Consider the following 14,408-nt stretch of genomic DNA (forward strand, 5'->3'; position numbering starts at 1 on the left):
AGTAATTTCCCCTATGCTCTGTTTCGTGTCATTGTTGGCTTCTTATGTTATGTATGTATGTATGTATGTATGTATGTATGTATGTATGTATGTATGTATGTATGTATGTATGTATGTATGTATGTATGTATGTATGTATGTATGTATGTATGTATGTATTGTAACGAAGAAGAGTAGCCTGCCTGCGCCACAGCACCATCGCTACCGGCATGAGCTCGTGGTTGCTGTCTTTCTCCGAACGCTTGTGACGGCTACCCGTTCGCGCCTGTTGCTAATAAATCTCTCAGCAAGTGGTGGAGGTGCGGGGTAGGCTACTCTTCGTTACAATCTAATAAATCTCTCAGCAGTATGTATGTATGTATGCATGTATGTATGTATGTCTAACGGGTGTGGTTCAGTGAATCACACATTGAACATAACACACGGCTTTGTGAATTGTCTTTTCATGTCAGTGAGTGCAAGCATTGCAGTGCATTGCGTCCACCGGCTTCGCCAAAAGATTTTTTTTCAGGAATATCTTGGAAAATCACGCTCAGTAAAGTAGTAAATATCCATGATTTTTTAAAGAAAAATCAGCGATGGTCGAGCAACACGTCTGGGACACTTAGCATGGAATGACTGTCTTGAGCGCCTTGAACTCAAGCGCTGTTATCCCTTATATTTTAGCAGAAACGAATATTCGACAATTTCGAATAGTGGGTTCTCGAATCGATTAGTAAAGATTGCGCGATATTTTGAATATTCGCGCACTCCTAGCTAACATGAGCGCTATGAGAGAGGGAGGAGGAGGTTCTCATTACGAGAAATGACGAGAGGTTGGCCTGGAGAGCGTGTATCTACCCTCCTACTCCTCACAGTGACAAGGAGAGCGTTAAATAGTCTTCACCTTACATGACCCACTGGGCACTGCGCGCACGTGCCGTCGGAGCAAAAGAAGGTGACGAAGATGACGACTAAGAACGTGAAAGGAGGAAATCACCTTAGTGGGTATGATCCATCGATGGCAAACAAGAACAAGAAATAAGAAGACGAGGCCGTCTTTTCCTTACCACCGTCACTACTGAGGCCAAAGACTCCCACCATGTACGGCCAACGCGAGGTAGCCGCACTCCTACGCAGCAGTCTGTCGGCCCCGGCTCTGGGTTCAGCCTACCCTGCGCTTCCGCTTCGAGTGTGGTACACCAAGACCCCCGTCGAGTCATCGGGCGCCCCGCACTCGGGGTCGTCCTCGCCCACGACCTCGCTGCTTCTCCACATGTGGGGCTACGACCAAGCCCACGCGCCGCCTCCCCGCGGCGGGAGAGGAGGAGACTGCCCGGACCTGCTCCTGGACGACGAGGCGGTGACTCCTCAGTGGCTGGGCATCAGCTCCGACCAGTCGTTCTTCCGCAAGGTGACCGGGTTGGTATTCGGGCTGGCCGTTCTGTCCTGCTGCACCGCCATCATGGTCAGCGCGGGAGGTCGCCTTCGGTCGAGAGAATTGGTCGACGAACGCGCGTGGGACAACTCGACCGAGCCGACGCTTTCGCCGATGCGGGACCACCCACCCACGCACTTCGGCGTTAAGGCAGGTAGCGCCGCAACACCGGCTCCAACGTCGTCGCCCGGCGCTGCAGGTCCCCTGTTTCCGGGAGGAAACAACCGGCGGATGCCGGAAGAGAATAACCTCGGCGTTGTTTTCCTTGGTTCTGCAGCGCCTAACGGCCTTTCCGCTCGGCTTGTTAGCCCGGTGTACTCCACCGGAGAAACCGGAGAACGCCGTTTCAACTCTGGAGACCGAGACACTTCTCTGCGAAGAAGAGCGCAGGTCGCTCCTGGAGGCCGTTTGGAGAATGGAAAGTCCAGCGACATGTTACTCCGTTGGCCATCTCCACGGGCCATAGGGAGAATCCAAGGTGACTGAAGTCAATGTGTGAACATGAGGCTCTGTAAAACCGACAGAGCTACAGTTGTGGTCACAACGACAACCTTGTCTATAAATATAACACTGCATTAATTGCGTCTTAAAGAAGGCTTAATTCGACATGAAGCTTCATGCAGGTTTAGTAGGCCGCATGGAAGGAAGCAAGTCGAGCATGCATACACCCAAGTTGAAGTGTATTGTTCGAAACATGTACATATTCTGGGAGAAGGGGGTGAAATGCCGTGTAGCTACAGCTTCAAGTTATTGCTCCCACACTACACCAGCGCAGCGGTACAATAATTACCGTCAAGCTCCCTAATCAGACTAAACAAATACATGCTCCTTATACGTTTATACATGCCGTAATTATGCGAACGCGGCCGTAATGCGGAAAGGGGGTCCCTATGACGCCATCTCGTTGTGGTTTGCATCGCCTTTGTAACACGGTTTAAAGAAATCGCTAAGGAGCATGGATGTCAGGCTTTCCATAGAGATGTTTCCATAGGCTAATGCGATGCCGTATAGCGCGATAATCTCACCTCCTGATCGTCTGACTTCATTGTAGCAATAAGTTAGATTTAAGCTTCACTGCGTGATGGAGCAGATTGACTGTGGTTGTGTTGTGGTGGCGATATGAGCATGATATTCCAAACGGGGCGGTGGCATATACCAGCCAATTAGTTCTTTAAATATCCTCTATTACATTGAAATCTTCATATATCTTTGTAAATTAAGCTGTATTGTTCATAGTAGAAAGTTCCTTTCTTTGCATATTAGGCTTCCTTTGCAACGCGAATCGTTCATCTGTCTGTCCTTAAAAAAATAGCGCCTCGGTTAAGCCAATCGATTCCATATTTATCGTTGAATGCATCGGGGCATGCTCAGTGGTTTCTGCTCCATTTACAGACACTATAAACCACCCGGTAATGATTATTTCTAATGGCATTCTCTTTGGAAGCCGGGAGGCGGGAAATACTGACCTAGGGCCCTCTAATGTAAGACTATGCAATCTGTTTTTATTGCAGTCTCCTGACGTCAAATTTATGTAACCACCAACGAAAAGGTCTGGCGGTAACCCATTCGAAAAGCCCAATCAAACGCGCTCCTCGTTTATAGGAGGTCACTTTTTTTCGCTTTCAAAGCCAGTAGCATTGCCTACATTGAGCAGTTTTTCTTATCTAATTGGCTGACAAGAGGCGAGGAGCATGCTCAAGTATGGAGGGTTTCGATTGGGTCGAGTCAGCACCATGAAATTATATAACTGGATGAGGAGGGTGGTACCGGCGTCTGCAATTGGTCTACTTCCCGTTACTTAGCTCGCGATGGCTAGTCGAAAATCGCGGCGGCGTGCTACGGAAGGTAAAGATGCCGCCAGAACGGATCCTCAGCAGAGAAAAGTTGGCAGAGTAATCTCGTATGCGTGCGGAAAGGGTTCGATGACGTAATATTGCCACTCAAAAATTTTTATTATACGCAAATAAATCTATGCTGTCCGGCAGCTCCGAGTAGCCACTGCCAGAGCGAATGGCGAGCAGCCACCTTCTATTCCTTTCGGAACGGTGCAGTCTCCAGCTATTAAGAAATATTCAGTTTTGTTCGGCATATCAATGCGTCTTGAACGCGTGCACGTCACTTTGGCGTGATGAGATTTTCGCGGTTTAATGACGTCGCGTGACAGACAGACGAAGTGGGCCCAGGCCGAAAACGTTTGACCAACAGCAGATGGCTAATTGCGAAAGAGGCGGCGAATCAGAAATAATTGTTTTCGTTTCGCTCGGTCTAATCATGCATAATTAGTGTCCACATATCATATCAGATGGGGCGTTTTCGCGATTTTCGTGACGTCGCTCGACAGACAGGGAAAGTGGGGGATGGCCCCAAAATGTTTGCCAGTCCTGGATGGCTTATTAAAGAATCGGAATAGAAAAGTGCGGAAGAGCTTTACGTTGTAGTCCTTTTCATCGGGCGAGGAGGAAAGGGCGCGCGGCGATCCTTTCCTCCTCTCTGGCTTGGGCGATCCAGCGCGGCGCTGCGGAACGATTTCGAGATGTTTTAGATCGTACTCTGTGAAATTTACGCCATGTCCGTTCATATAAGATCGTCAGGGAAGCCTTTCTATACATCGGTAACTACAGTGCGCGGAAATATCTCTTGGGGGCGCAAACATGTGACGTACATTATCCGCATTATCAGCCGTGGTGTGTGTATGTGTTGTGAACCATTCAGCGTATATCGGTTTTAATTCAACCAAGAGAACCGGTGTCTCTGTATTACCAGCATGAAATGGTAAATCTGCTCACTATCTGATTGCTTGGCGTGGGGAATAAAAACATGAAACATAAGAGCGCATGCTCGTGGACGGCCAACCTAAGGCAACTACGAAATATCTAAGCGGCAGGCGCTATCAAATATTTGTGATGCACCGGCATCGTTCTCACGCATTTCAAGTCCAGTAGGTCTGAAATCATTATATGTCTACGCTAGCCTGCATGAGACCGATGGCGCTGCTCAAGTCAGCGATCACTGCGGTTGGTGAACCAGCACGATACATATCAGCATTGCCTTTTTGTCCTGTAAAGCTATAATATATGAGAGGGATCGCATAAAAAGAATGCGATGACTATGTTTGAGGACAAGATTTCTGTAATACATGTGAGTGCTTAGTAAAGAACAAAACGAACACAACAGAAAAAAAAAATCGGTTATCATCCTCTTTCGCAAAAAAGAAAGAGAAAACGGGCTAACGCCGCAATAAGAGCTCGCATAGACATGCCGCACAACGTTTATAGATCTATAGATGTTGATTTCGCATGCTTGGGCCATGCGCTATATAGAACAAGGATATCTGTAATCGAGAACCTACCACTGCTTAGGACGCTCGCGCAGTTCGTAAATGGTCGCTTTGCTAGACACGTATAGTTCACACTCTAATGTATGCTCTTTTTACTAACCAAAACTATTTTATTCATGTGTGGAAACCTCATCCACCGAACCAAGTAGTAACGCAATGTAACCTGCAGCTAACAATTTGAACGTGTGTCAAAGTATAACAGCACAGCTCCTATCGCAGCAGAACGGTACCCACGCTGTTACGATCGTCGCGTATGTTTCATTGCTCCTAAACCGCAGCTTAGAACTAGAGGATAATGCTGCAATATGGTCACATTAGTGAATGGAACACTGCGAAATGCCGAATTGATCTGCGATGCTGATTGTAGGCTCAAACATTCGCGCACGTACACATCGCGCTACATGCTCCGTCCGCCTCAACGCCAGCAGAAACTTTGGCCATACCGACTTCCACCCCTTGAGCACGTCTCACAGAACCGTTTACCACGTATAAGACGCACGCCATACTAAATGGACCGCACGAGCACGAAAAGAAACGCCAGAAACTGCCTACTGCCCACAGATGGCGCCACTGCGTAGCAATATGGTGGCGCCCATAAAAAAACGGTCTATAGCGCCCCTAGCATGCATGCGGATTCGGTTTTACTGTATATCTACCGCAGTCTAGCGCTTTGCTTGTACAATATTACTACGCCTGTAATCCTCCCGGACTTTGATGAGCTTGGCTGCTGGGTGCAGCTGGCTGTTTTGTCGGATAGTTCCCACACAAGGCAATGCACCCATGTAACAAGTAGACCATTTGCGAAACTGTATTAGTCGGCTGCTCTTCAAGGGTACGTATTTTCCAACAACCACAACCTCTCGACCATGACCGGTATTTGTCCCTCTAAAAGCACTAGTGCATCAATCACTTGGCAAATGGGGCACCGACAAATGGTGCACCATTAGGCAAATGGACATTAACTTTAAAAAACTGCACAAATGACACTTTCTAAACAACAATCCTTATTGCTTTTTGATTAACGTGGCGAGGATGTTCCGATGACCATGATATATGTTGCTCACGCAACATATAGCTCAAGCGCAACGCAACTTGTGTCTCGAGTCCGCATAAACAATGCGATGCGATCGAGGAAATAAAGAAACACGCTATACGCTTCATTTATCGTATATATGACGTTTCTTACTCTCATCAGCTAGTCGCGTATCTACCCTACAAAGACTTTCAGATCGACGGTAGAATGAGTCACTAAAGCGATTGTATCTTTTCATAATTTCATTGTGCTACCTCTCCAATAACAGCCTCCTAACTTACGCCGACGAATCTTTTACTCGAAGCCACCATGCCATAAACATTGCACCTTTCTTCACACATGCCGACATATTTAAGTACAGTTGTTTCCTTTTTTTCATGCACCATTCAATCATTGGCATTTATTACCTGGTACAACTCTGTAATTGCCATTGTCGGAATTCCTGAATGCTCTACCATACCATAGCAATGTAAAACTATACCCATACGGCATTGTTTTTACCCATTTTGTCGCTGAATTGCATTTCAGTTTTGTAATACTTTTTGCACTGAACTGTTTTAGTTACTTTCGCATTATTATGATTCAACGTGCGTGCGTGTGCGTGCGTGCGTGTGCGTGCGTGTGCGTGTGTGTGTGTGTGTGTTTGTGCGTGCGTGCGTGTGTGTGTGTGTGTGTGTGTGTGCGTGTGTGTGTGTGTGTGTGTCAGTAATTTACCTTTTATGAAAGGATATCACGCAGTACGCAGATGAACGCGTTACCAAAATCTAAGAATAAGCAAGGAGTGTGTTATTTGTGCTCAGTATTTTAAATAATCTTAACCTTAATAGCAGGCCGGTAGCGCTTTCTATATGGACTTCTTAGCAAAGAAGTCCAGATTTGCAGCAGATGTGAGGTAGCATCCAGTAAAGAAAAAAAAAAAGGGAAGAGGTTTCAAGCCTACAATTAGTGACTCCTTCAAGCACTTTAGAAAATATTGGCAATAGGGAAAGAGGTCGGCAATTTGCCATTTCGTTTCGATCATGCCCCCTTTATATATTTGACATACTTTAGCTGTTTCTCGTTCGTCCGGAATCACTCCAGTTGTAAGCATCAGGTTAGAAATGTCAGAAAGAACATAGCACAAAGAAGGCGCGACACATTTGACGCATAAAAAAGCCTTATGTCTTCATGGCCCGGAGGCGCATAATCCTTTAAGTTGTTAAATAACATGGTTGTTTATTGAGAAAGCTAGGCGAGAGGAAGGTATAGACTTTGACAAAGAAGTAACGAGGTTATCAAACACGAGATCAGTACCAGGTACTTCACTTGATGGTCTACTCATATAAAAGAATTACTAATTTAAAGCGCGGCCTACCAGACAATTTTCCATCAGGCACAATGATTTCAGTCAGGCTGTTATTCTCTTTTCCTTTAATAGAAAGTTCGCGCCGGACTTTACCACGGTCGCTTTCAAATAATCGTAAGGCGCTCAATAAAATCATTCGTTTTTGCAGCATTTAATTCATTATTCAGTTTATTTCTGCACTTTTTACAACCATTTAACATAATATAGCCCTGATTTGGTTTGGTTCGTTTTGGTTTGGTTTGGTGGCTTTGTGTTTTGCTCGATCCACTACGGGATATCAACCATTAATCGGGCGGCAGTAGGTAAAAAGGGAAGATCACTTAAATAGAGTATTGTAATTTAGGAATAAAATATTACATGAGTTTTCTTTCAAGAATAACATTGTGAATGATGCCCAGCGTGGTTTACTTCGCGGATTTGGTACAATAACTGAGCTCGTAGTATTCTCGCATGACATTTCACACACTCTCCACACTGGAAGTCAAATTGATGCCATTTTGATCGATTTTTCCAAGCCATGCGACACGGTTACAGATTTAAAACTTCTCCGTAAACTTCGCGCTATACTTAATAACTCTTCCTTAGTTGAATGGATCGCAAGCTTTTTATATAATCGTTCTCAGCATGTTTCGTTTTTCCTCAGTGTGTTGTCCGGTGTTCCCCAGGATTCAGTGCTTGGCCCTTTTTTGTTCTTATTGTGTATAAATGATTTGTCGAATCTTGTGTCCCCAAAAATCCACCGTTATGCTGACGTCTGTGGGCTGCATAACGTAATCAACACGAATGTTGACCACATTTCACTTAATGATTTTTTTACACAATTTTGCATGTGGTGCGAGAAATGGTAAATTAATATACGCTTTACAAAAACAGTAAATTTATCTTTCAGTGCGCACTTCTATTTTTTTATTTAATTATTCGTTTAATGGCTCTTTCCTTGAACGGGTGCCCAAACATAGTTACCATGGCCTCATCTTCACACTAACATGTCGTGGTCAAGGCATATTGAATACACATGCAACAAAGCACCAAAAATATAGGCTGTCTAAATTGCACATTGCCAAAAACTCAGCGTGAAACAAAATCGCTCATCCAACCCATTCTCGAAGATGGCTGCCCCATCTGGAATCCTTACAGAGTATATAACATTAGCACCTTCGGATCAGTTAAGAAGAAAGCAATCCGTTTCATTTACCGCCGTTATGACTGGAACTTCTCACGCTCATCTCACCTTGTTACACTAGGTCTACAACCTCTGTCCGTGCGGCGCGATCGCGAATGCCTTAAATTGTTGCATAATCTCACTTATAACACCCCACGCTGCTTATTAACGAATAACTATTTGTCCTCTGCTAAACTGAAACCTGCTAGGAATATCCACAAACTTACCCTTGTACCATTTCAACCGCCGATTACACTATTTAAGCACAGCGTCTTTCCTCGTACAATTGAAAAATGTAACTTACTACCAGGTGAAACTAGGTCGTTGACTACCCGCCGTGGTTGCTCAATGGCTATGGTGTTGGGCTGCTGAGCACGAGGTCGCGGGATCGAATACCGGCCATGGCGGCCGCATTTCGATGGAGGCGAAAACACCCGGGTACTTGGATTTAGGTGCACGTTCAAGAACCCCAGGTGGTCAAAATTTCCGGAGTCCTCCATTACGGCGTCCCTCATAATCAGAAAGTGGTTTTGGCACGTAAAACTCCATAATCTAATTTTTTTAGGTCGTTGACTTTATAGTAATTTTTGTATCAGTTAAACTGATTTGTGCTGTGTTTACTATTACCTGTTGTATCTTTGATTTTGAAACAATCATGAATTCTGCGGTGTTGAAGTTGATTTGTGCAGAAAAATGCTTTGATGGTGTATGCAATGGACAAACCCACTCCTGCGATAGTCCGATTGGGCTGCAGTACATATATAAATAAGTAAATAAAAATAAATTTAATGATTGCGAAAAAATACCTACTCGTGCCTACTCTTCATCGACAGAAGCATCTGTGGCTGTTGCTGCATTTATGTGGAGGTTCTCGAGATGGTCATCTAACAAACCTTCTAGGTAGCTAATAGGCAGAAGCTTAGCGTTTTTACAAAATCATCTAATTCAACGGTTACTGTCGTAGTAGGTAAATTTAGGGAAACCACATCATGGATTAATTAATGTGATGATTCTAAAAGCTTTTGCACAAAAATTACACTTAGGGATACTGCAGTCGAGACCATTGATTCTCAAAGAATGCAGTCGGCTCTCATATAAACACACAGTAGGAGCGTCTCTGAGGAGAAGCACAGATGTTCGGTAATGCGTGGACTCTCAATATTCGAAATCGAGTTTGAAGAGAAGGCATGTGAGTTTACGATAAAGAATATTATTCGCTAGAAATTTTGGAAGCTAGGTCAAGACATAGACGTAACGACTCACGTTCTGAGAACGAGAGGGTATAATTTACAAGTAGGACCTCCAGAAAATAACGCGCAGCCAAACTCTAAAATGGGACGGACATGCTTACAATAAACCATCAGCAGAGTTTCCCCGCACTTTCCGAAATGGTTGCTGCTGACTCTTCGTAATAAACCAACAGCACGTGTTCCGTTAGATGCGACGTATTATATGTGTGTCCACTGATTTACCTTTCCTGTATAAATCATTCCCGAATATTTTAATGATTGTACCTGTGGAATTACCTCCTGACCATACGTCAGTGTTATTCTGATTGGAAAAGTTAAGAAGAAAACAATGATTGCATTTTTAGTGACATTTAGCGACATTTGTATTCCTTTAAGCCACCATTTCATCCTGATTCAAACACGACTGCTATGTTTTATACAGGGCGATCCTTTTTAAGTGTTATGTAATTTTTAAAAAATCGCCTATGGCAGATGGTATAATTCTTGTCGTTCAGCTGGATTATTCGAAGAGGCGGACATTACTAGCACGAGAAATCGGATGCATCACCAAGAGATGCATCCATAGCTTTTAACTGGCAAGCAGCAGCTTCAGCGTACCCACATGATTTCTCTAATACAATAGCCCTAGCTCCACGACCCGAACATCGTTTTCTTTCTATAATTTGTATAATTTGAAGCTCTCGGTCTCTTGCGGGGCCTTTCGTGCAGTCCGCAGGTTGGGAACCTTCACAGAAACAGCATCGTTCGAGAGGGACACGTATTTGCATCTTGGCCTTCTCCGCAAATGCGGCACTAAAGGTCTGATCAACATCCCTTAATGCTATGGCCATATGGCCAATACTGAATGCATTGCAACGGGCGGGGAGAAAGTGCTTCAACTCTTTGTACTATTAAGGACCACGCCTTGATCTCTGATGGCCTAGTTGTGACTGCAAAGGTGACGATGACCGACTCTGTAGGGACTCTTTGATTCTCAGAAACTCGTGAATATCGGTAGATGCAGACGTTTTTCCACCTGTTGTGGAAAACTTCTGCAGGACCTCGGAAGCACATAGACTCGCGTCGAATACATGAACTAGCCCCTTGGCGCAAGTTAGACGAGCAGGAATAAAAGAAATCACCGGGTGATTCGCGAATATTTCACACTTTGGAACGTCGGAGACAAAGATCTGGTCCGGCGAATAGCGAAGAATGCCCCCTCCGCCAAATTGTCAGACATCAGGAACTGGAACTGCGGGGTTGCTTTCCGAAGCTCTTGAATTACCTTTGCATTCTTCAGGTGGATGAATCTCCCATTGGTCGGCACTAGGGCAACTAGAATGCTGTGAATGCCACTGCGCAATAAATCCTCTATGGGAATATCACTACTGCGAAGGGAAGCCGTCCACATGAAGTACCTCTTGCCGGGAGGAGAAATAGACATTGGGAATTCACAATGAGATCTAACCGACAATAAGAGAAAAACACTAAGAAAATTAAGGAAAAATAAACCTCCAGATTCTTGACCAGTACGCCGCAACACAAGGCCTGGGGACACCGTCCGTATACGACACCACCACCCAAGTCTGCACCGAAGAGCAGCGTGCAGCAAGAGTCTAAACAGTCAACGAAACAGTGGTCCATTTTTTTTTTTGCGGTTTTATCCCCTATATCCTCCCTTATCCGGGGATTTCTGTACTTCTTGTTAAGTGTGTGCTACACACGAAAGCGCCCACCACCGCCGCAGCACTTAACACGCGTGTTCCTCGATGTCGCCCGACACCGCTGTTCCACCGCGGAAGCGGCTCCGTTCGACACGGGCCCCGCGGAGCATCAGCGCTCCTGTGCCTCCGCTGCAGCTGGGACAGCCTGACCATGCGAGTACTCTGCAAGTCGCTGCTGGTTAGGGTTTCGGGAAAGCAGTTGAGGTGGGTGGGCGTCACGTGCTCACCAGCCGGCCCGGAAACTGGGGATACGAGCAAATCATTTCAACACACGACAGCTGAAACTTGTGTATGGGGCAGCTGATTTCGTTTTGTGTCTTCTTTGTCGTCTATCGGCGTGGTCAGCGGATACAACATAGGGTAGTTTTTTCACGAACGCGTCCAGGCCCGGCTCTAGCTATTTTTTTTTGCGCCAGCACTTTCATGGGACATATCGAGGTACTCATCATGTCGTAGGGAAATTCGTGAGACGCGGGATACCTGGCCTACCAGCAGCGAAATCATATTATCGTGGTAAGCTGCTCTTTTTCCCTATACGAAAGCAGTTGTCGTGTAGTTTTACATGTAGTCTCATTCATGGCTAATTAAAAAAATATTCCGCACTTCACTGGAAGATTATAGTGGTTTCTCTTCCCTTTAGGGGAAAGGTTGGGCACTTCTGGGGTGGGTGGGCGCTTGCTTCGCCCCTTTACTTGAATCTGCCCATTGTCTGAGCTAACTGTGGCTTACTACATTGTAATTTATGTCTGTGATGATCACGCCCCATCCCTTCCCTTTCCCTTGCTGATCTCCACCACTGGCCAGCGGAGTTGTGGAGTACTCTATTCCCACTTCATTCCGGAAAGTGGACATCCGTGTAATCCTCCTCATTTTCATTCATCTAAATGGTGAAAGTTGGGCCATACCCACTTCGATCGGGAGTGGATGAGCCGATCCATTCCACTCCTCGAATTTCAGCAAATTAAGCACTTTTCTTTTAACTGTTTACTACTTGCGTTTACGTGCCTAGCCTGACGAAAACATATTTTAGAAGTGTCAATAACTTACAAATAATGTTAGGTACTGTTTTATCGCACACGAACAAACACGCTTTGTGGCCTGTTACCGCTGCATTGCGTTGTTGCCGTTAATCTTTCTAACATCTGCTGTATTTTTTTGAAGAACCTTTTTCTCAGTCTTGGTTGCGGAAAAATCTGCTTATGTGCGGTGAAAACTTTAGCATTAACCCATGAAAGAATCACTGCGCGAACACTCGGATGGTAAAGTACGGGCACGTATGTTCCTGGTAAAGCCCATGCCTGGTGAATACAATGCCCATACATTTGAAACTTCATTTCACCAACACATATGCAAGAAGAGTAGTTTACTTTTTCATGGAGCGTTTGCTATGCGAGATGTGTACAAGTATCTTAATTAGACTTGAAAATTTTGTTGCCTGGCTCGTCAAATAGTGTCAACAAACATAGCTGCGTGGCTAAAGTCAAGAACATAGGACCAGATTTCAAAATACATATTAAGTTTTTGCGAACAAAATATCTTTAAAACATATCAATTCGTGGTGACATCCTCTCGTGCGGTCCCACACTTCTCTGACCATCTGCTATCGCACCTTCTGGATATTCGACTGTATAGAAAAAACATGGTGCCCGCTCCAAATCAATATTTGTGGTAAGATTGATAGGAAGTTGGCACAGGCTGTTTCCACTTTTACTAAGCAAGGCTGCACTACTAAGCACGCGTCCCTGCTTGTGTTTTGTAGAAGGGCAGTTGTTCACGAGCTTCCTTTTCCCAGTGGTCCCGTCTATATGGGCTAAACTGGTCCCTGCCTGCACATTACATTGTCACAGCATATGCGCTCGCATAGTGGGTAATGCCTACTCTCATGTCGCGCGGCGTTTCACTGAACGTGGGTGTGCTCCAATCTCTGAAGATACCACAATTATTTCTGCGCATAGCAGCCAAACTACGACGCAAATTATTGAGGTCTACCATATCATGAAAAAATAAAGGAACGCGTCGTGTAAACATGCCTTCGTTAACTTTAGATGATAGTGAATTTGCGTTTTTACACAGCTTCACCGTATAACATTAGATTACAGGGTTTTGCTGTTTTACTGTGCACTGATAATGACGCCGTCGATGGGAGAGCATGTGGGTATAAGTAGTGGTACTCAAATGTGTGTATGCTTTCTAATGAAGTTAGTTGCGAGTTCAGCGCTGTCCTGCGTCTTTTCTGCTTTTTTGTCTTAGCCTTATTGCTTTGCCCCTTCAAGATCTCCAAATCATCGTGGACTCGCGCAGGGTGCAAACGTCACTCATGTCATTTTTTGGGCTCCAATTTTGTGTTGTAGGTGAAGCATGCTCTCGTTAAGCCGAATCATCTTTAACAACTAAAAGATGTTATATTTAAATGCACTTCAACCTCGCTATGCAGAAACGCTTCCGGGTGTTCAGAAGTATTGAATGTGTGTGTGTGTGTAAAATACCGTGTTGTTTATGATTACCGTGGACGAGGTAGTCACCTGTAAGTAGATACTGAAGATGCCGGTATTTAACAAGAATTGAGAAATGTTCTAAATTGTGCTTGTCTGGTGTTCTTTCGTTGTCAAGTTTATCGGTTTCTACGTGAAACGCCTTTAAAATCGGTCAGAGGTTGTCGCTTGCTAAAACACCATGTAACTAAAAAACGTTATGGTATTATCGCCTATATCTTTGCAACCATACTAAACACATGCCTTGCTTTGGTGTCGTTGTGAGAGGAAAGGAACCATTTCTCGATCATACATGTGACGCGTGCACAGATGGTGACATTATCGGGCCACGCATGACACAATCGGAGCTAAATTTAGCTTCTCTCTCGGCATTCAGAGAGGTACAGCTCGGCAGTACGCTTGTCGATCCGAACGAGAGTGGTGGTGTTCGAGAGAGCAGACTCGGCCATAGTAGATGAAATCTATGACGCTTGCGCTCATCAGTAGTTATGAGGCCTGTAAGTGCGCAGCCTTTTTACAGAAATTTCCCGCTTGTTCGGTTATGCCTCCCCCACCCACCCGTTCTACACGTAGGGTGCAGAAATTGAGAGAAGAGACCCGGGCAGTAAGACAGAGGGATGCCTATTCGCGCCCAACACATTTGACCCAGGCGGACTCATTACGAATTGT

This window comes from Dermacentor andersoni, chromosome 2 (assembly GCF_023375885.2).
Source record: "Dermacentor andersoni chromosome 2, qqDerAnde1_hic_scaffold, whole genome shotgun sequence".
In the NCBI taxonomy this organism is placed as follows: domain Eukaryota; kingdom Metazoa; phylum Arthropoda; class Arachnida; order Ixodida; family Ixodidae; genus Dermacentor; species Dermacentor andersoni.